Here is an 11,767-nt window from a genome sequence, read left to right as displayed (position 1 = left end):
AAAATGACACTTTAAATGTGTTTGCTGTTTCTCAGCACATAAAAGGCAGTTCATTGTTAAAAAAGAAGGCATATGGCATGCTTGCCCTTGTTGGTCGGGACACAGAGTGTAAGAGTTAGGAAGTCATGTTGCAGTAATGTAAGGCTTTGGTTAATCTGCACTTGGAATATGGTGCACAATTCTGGTTGCCCTCATTACAGGAAGGGTAGAGAAGAGCTTTGCTGGGGTACCAGCTGGACAGAAGAGTGTGAGCTATACGGTGAAGATGGACAAACTTGGGTTCTTTTCACTGGAGTGTTGGAGGCTGAGGGAAGTTTATAAAATTGAGAGGTGTAGATAGGATGGACACTCAGAATCTTCTATTCCCTAAGGTAGAAATGGTAAATGCTAGAGAATATGCCTTTAAGGTAAAAGCAGGTAAGTTTAAGGAAGATGTGCGGGGTAAACTTTTACACAAAATTGTAGAATGAACTGCCAGGGGTAGTGGTGGAAACGGAATATGATATTAGATCATAAAACACAGGAGTAGAATTAGTCCATTCGGCCCATTGAGTGTGCTCTGCCATTCCATCATGGCTGATTTATTATCCCTCTCAACCCCATTCTCCTGCCTTCTCCCCATAACCTTTGACACCCTGCCTAATCAAGAACCTATCAACCTCTGCTTTAAATATAGCCAATGACTTGGCCTCCACAGCCGTCTGCAGCAATGAATTCTGCAAATTCACCACCCTCTGGCTGAAGAAATTCCTCCTCGTCTGTACCAACAAGAGTGTAGAAAAATGGTGGGATTTCATTGAAACCTATTGAATATTGAAAGGGCTAGATGGTGTGGATGTGGAGAGACTGTTTCCTACAGCGGAGGAGTTTAGCAACAGCGGGTACAGCTCAGAATGTAAGGATGCCCATTTAGAACAGAGATGAGGAGGAATTTGTTTAGCCAGAGGGTGGTGGACCTGTGGAATTCATTGTCACAGACAGCTGTGGAAGTCAAGTCACTGGGTATATTTAACGTGGAGGTTGATTAGTTCTTGATCAGTCAGGGCATCAAAGGCTACGGGGAGAAAGCAGAATAATGGAGTTGAGAGGGATAGTAAATAAGCCACGATGGAATTGTGGAGCAGACTCGATGGGCCGAGTGGGACGCAACCTGTTGGGACAAGATGCTGGGAAAACCGTGGAAAAAGTCATGAGATCCTTTTAAATCAACTGGGAATTTGTCTCAGTGCCCCTTCTCCAGGGGACGCCATCTCTGACAAGCCTTCCACTTAGACTGGGCTTTAGTCACGTAGTTGGCCTTGAACACAAGACTTTGTGATTGGGAGGTGACACGAGTACTAAGTTGGTTGGACTGATGAGAGTTTGCCAGCTCCCCCCTCCCCAGTCAGTGAGGCTGGCTTTCTAGCAGTTCAATCCACCCTATTAATCTGGCATGCTTCCCTGCCTCTTGATGCCCCGTTTGTGCTGAAGGAATAAGGTGTTTACCTCAGAATTCAGAGAGAATGGGGCAGGTAATATTGGTAGATAAGTACTTGTACAGATACTGTGTTTGGGGTGTTACAGAACGGAATGATAGATTGAATTTGGACTGAGTCCAGATGATCCAAAATGTTCACGGTCCATTTCCCTCCACAGACGCTGCCTGACACACTGAATTCTTTCACTTTGTGTGTGTTGTTCCAGATTCTGGCATCTCCCAAGAGCCACTTCTTAGTTTTCTTTCCCCCATAGGGGGTTTGGGAGTCAGTGTTATGCTGTCATGTTTGGGTAGAGTGGGCCCAGGGATGATGCTTTCAAATGATGATGGAGGGGGCAGAGAAACAAAGCCAGAGGCCACTGATCTCAACCCATCACTAACAAATCCAATAGGGAATTCAGAAGAATGTTTCTCCAAAAAGTAATGACAATATTTACCTGGGTGGCACAGTAGCATAGTGGCTGGCGTAATGCTATAATGGCGCTAGTGGTCTGGGTTCAATTCCGCCACTGTCTGTAAGGGTTTTTAACATCCTCCCTGTGACCACAATGTTTCAAGACATACGGGCTCATAGGTTAATTGGTCTCCTGGCTGTAAATGGGTGGTGCAGGCTCAGTAGGCTGGAAGGGTCTGTTACTGTGCTGTATCTCTAAAGAGATTTTTAAAAACTGTTTGAAACAGTTGGTGCAGACAAGGGGAGACTGGCTAAGTATTTAAGAGAGAAGGGAATGAAGGATTGCTGCTTAATTTATCACCCAGGACTTGCCCTCTTCTCATTGCTACCATCAAGGAGGAGGTACAGGAGCCTGAAGACACATATGCAGCAATTTAGGAACAGCTTCCTCCCCTCCACCATCAGATTTCTGAATGTACAATAAACCCACGTGCATCGTTTTTGTTTCTTTTCTTTTGCTCTCTTTTTGCGCTAATTATTTAACTTTTAAATTACATTTAAAAAGTCTTAGGCACATATATATTTCTAGGGTGCCCAGGCCATTTTGCACAGCACTGTATTTGTCAACGTGGAGTGGAGAGCGAGTTTGTAAATCTGGCAGAAGCAAAGGATGTTGGGAACGGTGAGGGTGGAATGCCGTGGGAGGGGTGTGTGACAGGTGGCAGAGGAGTGCCAGGGGCAGGGATGGGGGAGTGGTGCGGGTGCAGACATACCCAGTCATGAGACACCAGGCGGGGTCATTTGATTCTAAACAATTGGTTTATTGATCATTACAGAATGTTTCTGTGGTGCTTCCCGCTCCCTTCCCTCTCCCTTCCCCTTTCGTGATTCCCCTCTCCCTGCCTCCTTCCCACTCTCAGTCCACAATAGAGACTTGTATCAGAATGAGGTTTATCATCACTCACATGTGTCATGAATTTTTTAATGGCAGTTGTACAGTGCAATAAATAAAATTACTACTGCACTGTGCAAAAGTTATAGGTATTCTAGCTATCTATATGTGCCTAAGACTTTTGCACAGTACTGTATGTAATAAGTATTTCTTATTTTGAACATATAGTTTTTTATTATGTATTGTACTGTACTGCTGCTGCAAAACAACAAATTTCACGACATATGCCGGTGATATTAAACCTGATTCTGAAATGAGGAGCAATGGCAGGAGTGATGCTTAAGCACCAACGCAAACTGGTGAGTGGCTTGTTTATAAAATATATCCTATGTGCAACGTAGAATTAATCCCACAAATATTACTGCATTTCTCAAGAGATGCTGAGACCTTGTTGTTCTACACCTCGTTAAGAATTTCCTCTGACGATATCGTCGCTTTGAGATGAGATTTGAAGTGTGTGGTATCCTGGACACAGCAATGAACTGGCAGAGTGTTACATCACAACCGCACATTGTATCAGCTATGTGGTCTCCCAGATGCTGATCTGGGAGAGAATTTGAAGCTGCAAGGAGCAGTTGGCATTTTGGGCTGAGGGCGATAATGAAATGATCCAAATGCTTCAGGAGACGGCAAAAATTGTTGATCTTTACGCGGTTGGAAACCGAGGTGCAGTTGTTTCCAAGTAGACCATTTTTAAAGATGAGCTTTATCTGTGGCATGTACAGCGAAACATACAGTGAAAAGCATCATTTGCATCAATGACCAACAGTCCGAGGATGTGCTGGGGGCAGCCCGGAGGCGTAGCCACGACATGCTAACCCTAACACGTATGTCTTTGGAAAGCAGAGCACTTGGAGGAAACCCACGTGGTCACGGGGAGAACGTACCAACTCCTTACAGACAGCGGTGGGAATTGAACCCTGATCTTACAGCAGTGCTGCGGGGCATTACACCAGCCACTGCACTACCAGACATCCCACCTCTCCCAGTAGTTATGGGATTCTCCCGCAAATTGATAGCAGCTCCCTGACGCCCGCAAGTTATATACAATGTCCCGGAAATCGATTTTTTTTGAGAGTGAGCGAGCGGGGGGGCGGGTGAGAGAGACAGAGAGAGAGAGACAGAGAGAGAGAGAAAGAGAGAGAGAGAGACAGAGAGAGAGAGAGAGAGAGAGAGCACGCGAGTGACAGACATAGCGAGAGAGTGACAGAGAGAGCATCCTGATTGGTCTCTCTCCGTGCTAAGTAGACCTATCAGTTTTCTCAGTGGGCGGGCTTTACAGTCATCCTCTCTCTCTCTCTCTCTCTCTCTCTTTCATTATAATATAATATAAGTACATATTTTAATGTCACATTTTCTACATAACGCAATATAATAAGGACACACCTTATGCTTTTATTTCTTTTAGGGACCACAACATATTAGGGAGGGTAAGCGCAGGGAAGGCGGCTCAAGTATTTCACAGTTCTCTTCAGCAGAAAACCAAAGTCTGACAGAGAAAGTCACGAGAGCTGAGGTGTACTTTACATCTTTCATCGTCGAGCATAACCTGCCATTCCAGGTGTGCAAGCTATTCAGGAAAATGTTTCCTGATTCAGAAATAACAAACAACTATGCCTGCTCATCAACCAAGACAGCAGCTATTGTGAACATGGCACTGGAACCTGAGTGTTCAGAGGCTCAGTACAAGTTCATCCGGACAGAAGAAAGGCCATACAGTACTTTGGTTGAGAAGGAATGTCCCACTCTAGCCAGGTACTATAATGAAACACAGGATAAGGTAACAGTTGGATTTGTAGACTTGCCAGTGTGCAGTGATGCCAAAGCTGAAAACATATTCAACTGCATTGCATCATCCATGCATGACAAAGGCCTTGAATGGTCTAATTGTGTAGGATTTAGCAGCGACAACTGCAGAGTGATGATTGGCAAAAACAACTCTGTCTTATCAAGAGTGAAAGCACAGTCCACTCACATTTACAGCATCGGCTGTCCAAGTCACCTTTGCAAAAGAAATAGAAAAGCTATTTGCATTAGCATTTAGCTATTAGCATTGAGACTGCCAACAAAATATTCAACAAGGAATGTGTGTGTGTGTGTGTGTGTGTGTGTGTGTGTGTGTGTGTGTGTGTGTGTGTGTGTGTGTGTGTGTGTGTGTGTGTGTGTGTGTGTGTGTGTGTGTGTTTACACCAAGGAATATCGATTGGCATCTCCCTAGAGCAAGGGGTTTAGATAGAGTGGAGTTTGTTAGGTGTGTTCAGGAAGGTTTCTTGACACAGTATGTAGATAAGCCTACAAGAGGAGAGGCTGTACTTGATCCAGTATTGGGAAATGAACTGAGTCAGGTGTCAGATCTCTCAGTGGGAGAGCATTTTGGAGATAGTGATCACAATTCTATCTCCTTTACAACAACATTGGACAGAGATAGGACAGACAAGTTAGAAAAGTGTTTAATTGGAGTAAGGGGAATTATGAGGCTATCAGGCAGGAAATTGGAGGCTTAAACTGGAAACAGATGTTCTCATGGAAAAGTACAGAAGAAATGTGGCAAATATTCAGGGGATATTTGTGTAGAGTTCTGTATAGGTACGTTCCAATGAGACAGGGAAGTTATGGTAGGGTGCAGGAGCCGTGGTGTACAAAGGCTGTAATAAATCTAGTCAAGAAGAAAAGAAAAGGTTATAAAAGGTTCAGAGAGCTAGGTAATGTTAGAGATCTAGAAGATTATAAGGCTACTAGGAAGGAGCTTAAGAAGGAAATTAGGAGAGCCAGAAGGGGCCATGAAAAGGCCTCGGTGGGCAGAATTAAGGAAAACCCCAAGGCATTCTACAAGTATGTGAAGAGCAAGAGGATAAGACGTGAAAGAATAGGACCTATCAAGTATGACAGTAGGAAAGTGTGTATGGAACCAGAGGAAATAGCAGTGGTACTGAATGAATACTTTACTTCAGTATTCACTATGGAAAAGGATCTTAGTGATTGTAGTGATGACTTGCAGCAGACTGAAAAGCTTGAGCATGTAGACATTAAGAAAGAGGATGTGCTGGAGCTTTTGGAAGGCATCAAGTTGGATAAGTCGCCAGGACCAGACGGAATGTACCCGAGGCTATGGTGGGAGGCGAGAGAGGAGATTGCTGAGCCTCTGGTGATGATCTTTGCATCATCAATGGGGATGGGAGAGGTTCTGGGGGATTGGAGGGTTGCGGATGCTCTTCCTTTATTCAAGAAAGGGAGTAGAGATAGCCCAGGAAATTATAGAACAGTGAGTCTTACCTCAGTGGTTGAGAAATCGATGGAGAAGATCCTGAGAGGCAGGATTGATGTACATTTGGAGAGGTATAATATGATTAGGAGTAGTCAGCCTGGCTTTGTCAAGGGCAGGTCGTGCCTTATGAGCCTGATTGAATTTTTTGAGGATGTGACTAAGCACATTGATGAAGGAAGAGCAGTAGATGTAGTGTATGTGGATTTCAGCAAGGCATTTGATAAGGTACCCCATGCAAGGTTTATTGAGAAAGTAAGGAGGCATGGGATCCAAGGGGACATTGCTTTGTGAATCCAGAACTGGCTTGCCCACAGAAGGCAAAGAGTGGTTGTAGATGGGTCATATTCTGCATGGAGGCCAGTGACCAATGGTTTGCCTCAGGGATCTGTTCTGGGACCCTTCTCTTCGTGATTTTTATAAATGACCTGGGTGAGGAAGTGGAGGGATGGGTTAGTAAGTTTGCTGATGACACAAAGGTTGGAGGTGTTGTGGATAGTGTGGAGGGCAGTCAGAGGTTACAGTGGGACATTGATAGGATGCAAAACTGGGCTGAGAAGTGGCAGATGGAGTTCAACCCAGATAAGTCTGAAGTGGTTCATTTTGGTAGGTCAAATATGATGGCAGAATATAGTATAAATGGTAAGACTCTTGGCAGTGTGGAGGATCAGAGGGATCTTGGGGTCCAAGTCTATAGGACACTCAAAGCAGCTACACAGGTTGACTATGTGGTTAAGAAGGCATACAGTGTATTGGCCTTCATCAATCGGGGAATTGAATTTAGGAGCCGAGAGGTAATGTTGCCGCTATATAGGACCCTGGTCCGTCCCCACTTGGAGTACTGTGCTCAGTACTGGTCGCCTCACTACAGGAAAGATGTGGAAGCCATAGAAAGGGTGCAGAGGAGATTTGCAAGGATGTTGCCTGGATTGGGGAGCATGCCTTATGAGAATAGGTTGAGTGAACTCAGCCTTTTCTTCTTGGAGTGATGGAGAATGCGGGGTGATCTGATAGAGGTGTATATGATGATGAGAGACATTAATCATGTGGATAGTCAAAGAGTTTTTCCCAGGGCTGAAATGGTTTAAAGTGCTGGGGAGTAGGTACAGAGGAGATGTCAGGGGTAAGTTTTTTACTCAGAGAGTGGTGAGTGCTTGGAATGGGCTGCCAGCAACGGTGGTGGAGGCGGATATGATAGGGTCTTTTAAGAGACTTTTGGATAGGTACATGGAGCTTAGTAAAATAGAGGGCTATAAGTAAGCCTAGTAATTTCTAAGGTAGGGACATGTTCGGCACAACTCTGTGAGTCGAAGGGCCTGTATTGTGCTGTAGGTTTTCTATGTTTCTATGTGTGTATAAATAGTTTCAATATGTGATCAAATAAATTGTTGTGTTCTTTCATAATCAAATGTTCTGTATACATACACCCTTGGAGGTCGACCGGGATGGTGGGATGGATATGGCGTTACGGGGGGGTGGGGGGCGGGGGAGTTGGTGCAACCTCCCTGAAATGAGTTTTTACAGGGTGGGATGTCTGCACTACTGTGTCACCATATTTAGGCAAAGGAACATCCAGGCTGTTTGCTCATGCCTTCGGGCATTTATTTGCCAAGGAAAGAATAAGTGGAACTTGTAAGCTTGTCCGTGGGCTCAGTGTATGCAATTGAGATCAGGAAGAATTCCTGCTGATGCAAATGAATAACCCTAGCTAAACACCTGAGGCAGAAAGGAACAAAATATGCTGAGACATGAGAAAATCTGCAGATGCTAGAAATCCAAAGTAACAGACATAAAATGCTGGAGGAACTCAGCAGGCTGAGCAGCATCTATGGAAAAGAGTACACTGTCGATGTTTTAGGCTGAGACCCTTCACCAGGACTGGTGAGTTCCCCTAAAATATGCTGAGAGACTTAATGTGCAGCATAACCTGTGGTACAAACCAATCTTTTACGCCAAATGATCTATGTCTCTATGTATTAGTTGTTACAGCAAATGATTAGTCCAAACAATTAACCTGAAATATTATAGTATAGACTTTTGTCTTCAGTCGGACAGTAATCCATTGTAGTGAATATTCTGTCACAAAAACTATTGATTCATAATCCTTCAACTTGTGGAATGAAATCTTCTATTACAGAGAGCAGATATCTGCTCAGATATAAAATTGAAACACATCTCAAATTCAAAATGTTTCTTTGTATTTACTGTGAATGCCTGCAAGAAAATGAATCTCGGGGTAGTATATGGGGACATGTGTGTACTTTGGTAATAAATTTATTTTGAACATTTGAACTTTCAAACCCAATCTGAACATGGCTAAATGAATCTAAACCATGCCTGATGACTATTTTCGATGCTTCGCCCAACCTTGACCCAAGGGCGGCACAGTAGTGTGGTAGTTAGTGCAACTCCATACAGTGCCAGTGATCAGGTTCATTTCCTGCTGCCATTTGTAAGGGGTTTGTACATTCCCCCCGTGTCGGTTTAGGTTTCTTCTTGGATGTTCTCATTTCCTTTCACGTTCCAAACATGTACGGGTTAGGGTTAGTGAGCTGTGGGCATACCATGTTGGCATCAGAAGCTTGGTGACACTTGCACGCTGCCCCCCAGAACATCCTTGCTGTTGGTCATTGATGCAAATGACATATTTAACTGGATACTTTGATGTTTCAATGTCCTTGTGAAGTTAATCTTTCTCTTTAAACCCTGTCCTGAATTGAGACCTATTGGCTCCAGGTCGAGAAACACAAGTAGGGGATCCATTCTCTGCCCAGTATTGTAAATATTGTTTGATTAAGTATTCTTTGTTGTTCACATAATACATTGCTGGTTATTTGTAAAAGTGCGTAAATGGCATACATCATTATGCCACCATGTCATACATACATGCCTCACTTAAAGTAAAATTCAAGTTAGACTCACTTCCGGACTGCCTTGTTTTCCTGGCAGTACTTTTGGACTTACAAAGCATAACAGAGGTGACGAGGAACTTTTAAACAAACCCGAGCCGACCACCTACTTGTTGAAGTACTGTGAGACATTCGAGGTTTTTTAAAAAAAATAGTGAGGAACAGCTGAATAGAGGAAAAACGTAACAGCATGTGCTTCTTTGAGAAGGGACTGAGATGGTGGAGTTTAAAAAAAGGCAGAAAATGGACAAGTTCGCAGGTTTATAAATTGTGATAATAATCATAAATAAATAAAAAACAGAAATGGTTAGCTACATCAGAAAGATAGATATTTTTGATTGCACTCAAGATAACTGGATATCGCATACTGAGCAAATTGAGCAGTATTTTGAAGCAAAGGAAATAGCCAATGATAAGTGAATATCAGTTTTGCTCACTATATTGGGTTTAAAGGTATACAATTTGCTTAAAAGTTTGACCGTTCCAACCAAACCAGCCGAAATGAGCTTTGCTGATATCGTGAAAGTAAAGCAGGAACATTTTGAAACCAAAACCATTGTTGATTGCAGAACACTTCAGGTTTGCTAAGAGGAATCAAAAAGAAAGGGTGTCAATTTCAGCTTACATGGCTAAATTGCAGAGATTGACTGAGTATTGTCGGTTCAGTGATGTGCTTAATGATGTATTGAGATATCATTTAGTTTGTGGAATCTTACAAGAAAGCTTTTAAAAATTACTCATGACTGAAGCACAACTCACATTCAAAAGAGCAGTTGAAATTGCTGTGTCAATGGAAATAGAAGGCAGAGACGCATCTGAGTTGCAGTCAGGAATGAAAGTGAGCGTGAATAAAATTGTGACATGTAAGCAGAAAACAGTGTGGCTGAACAAATACTGTTACCATTGTGACAGGAGCTCCTATATGCCTGACCAAAGCAGGTTTAAAGTGAAGCCTGCAGAAAATGCAGCAATATAGGACACACATAAAGAGCACGTCAGTCAAGCAAAAATAAATGGAATGGAGGTGAAAAAGATTAAAAGTTGTAGTTTCAAAAAGAGCACTAATATGTGTGGTGTTGATGAACAATCTGATGAGAGTGACACAGGACTGGGTAGCCTTGATATTTACAATGCAAAAACTAATGAGACAAGTAATATGACTTATACCAGCAATGAATGGCAAGTTAGTTAAAATGGAATTGGACATTGGCCTCACTGTTTCAGTCATCCGCAAAATGAGTTTGAACGGCATTTCAAAGATACTGAACTGAAGCCTGCAGGTATCCAGCTAAGAACTTACACCGGAGAAAAGATAACTCCTGTGGGAATGACATTTGTAACAGTGAAATACAACTACTAACAAGCCACATTGGGCTTCCATGTGGTAAAAACATTGTTGGGCTGTGAGTGGCTAAGACAAACTACAACTTTATTGGAGATCCATCCACCATTTACGTGTCACATCCCCTGCAACAGAGTCAACTGAAAGTGAATTAAGCGAGATACTGAATGATGCTACAGCAGTGTTCAGGGATGACATTGGAAAACTGAAACAGATCAAAGGTGAAATAATGTTAATTAACAATGCCACACTCAAGTTTTGCAATGCCTTTCTAGTTCCTTATACCATCTGTGATGAAGTAGCCAGTGAGCTAGATCACATGGAGGCTGGAGGTATTCTTTCAAAATTGAGTGGAGCCCATGGTTCCAGTAGCCAAGATCTGTGTAAAACATTTCAACCAGTACCTGTAGGAGAGAGTTTACCCTCGTTACTGATCATCAACCACCAGTGTCCATTTTCAATCCACAGAAAGGTGTTCCACTAACAGCAGCAGCCCCACCGCAGAGACGGACTCAGTTTCTTTTTGAGGACGCGATTACAAGATCAAGTTCAAGAGCACAACTAATCACGGAAATGCTGAAGGAGCATCTTGGAGAAGGGAGAAACATGGTGCCCAGAGAGGTCAGAACCACTTCCCACAGCCCCGGGGTCAAATCCTACAGCAGTCATGGAGAAAGTCCCAGAACCTGAGATTGTTATTGCGGCCACAGTCTCACTTGCTAAGTAGAGTGCCCCCACCCTGTTGTCAGGAAAGACATTATCCCACAAGGGTGAGAAATCCTCCACAGCAATTGGATCTTTAGGACTGAATCAGAAACAGAATCAGGTTTATTATCACCGTCATGTGTTGTGAAATTTGTTAGCTTAGCAGTAGCTGTTCGATGCAATACATGATAATGTAGAAAGAAAAAATAAATCAATCAATTACAGTAAGTATATGCATCTGTATGTTAAATAGATTAAAAATAGTGCAAAACTGAAATAATGTTTTTTAAAAAGTGAGGTAGTGTTCATGGGTTCAATATCCATTCAGAAATTGGATGGCAGAGAAGAAGAAGCTGTTCCTGAATCACTGAGTGTGTGTCTTCAGGCTCCTGTACCTCCTTCCTGATGGTGACAATGAGAAGAGGCACGTCGTGGGTGATGGGGGTCTTAATAATGGATGCCGCTTTTCTGAGGCACCACATCTTAAAATTCACTATGCTGTGGATATCTATATAGTAGTTGTATTATATAATATATTGTCTATAAAGTTGAGATGTATTCTGTATTGAGTTGATAGCTAAGCAGAGAGGAGTGTAGAGTGTATTTAATATTTAAATAATATTTGAGTAATATTGTAAATATATTGCTTGATTAAGCATTGTTTATTACATAATGTTTTGTGGGTTATATGTAAAAGTACGTAAACGGCATTACACCATTACACCA

This window comes from Hemitrygon akajei, chromosome 31 (assembly GCF_048418815.1).
Source record: "Hemitrygon akajei chromosome 31, sHemAka1.3, whole genome shotgun sequence".
Lineage (NCBI taxonomy): Eukaryota > Metazoa > Chordata > Chondrichthyes > Myliobatiformes > Dasyatidae > Hemitrygon > Hemitrygon akajei.
Note: the sequence above shows the minus strand (reverse complement) of the source record.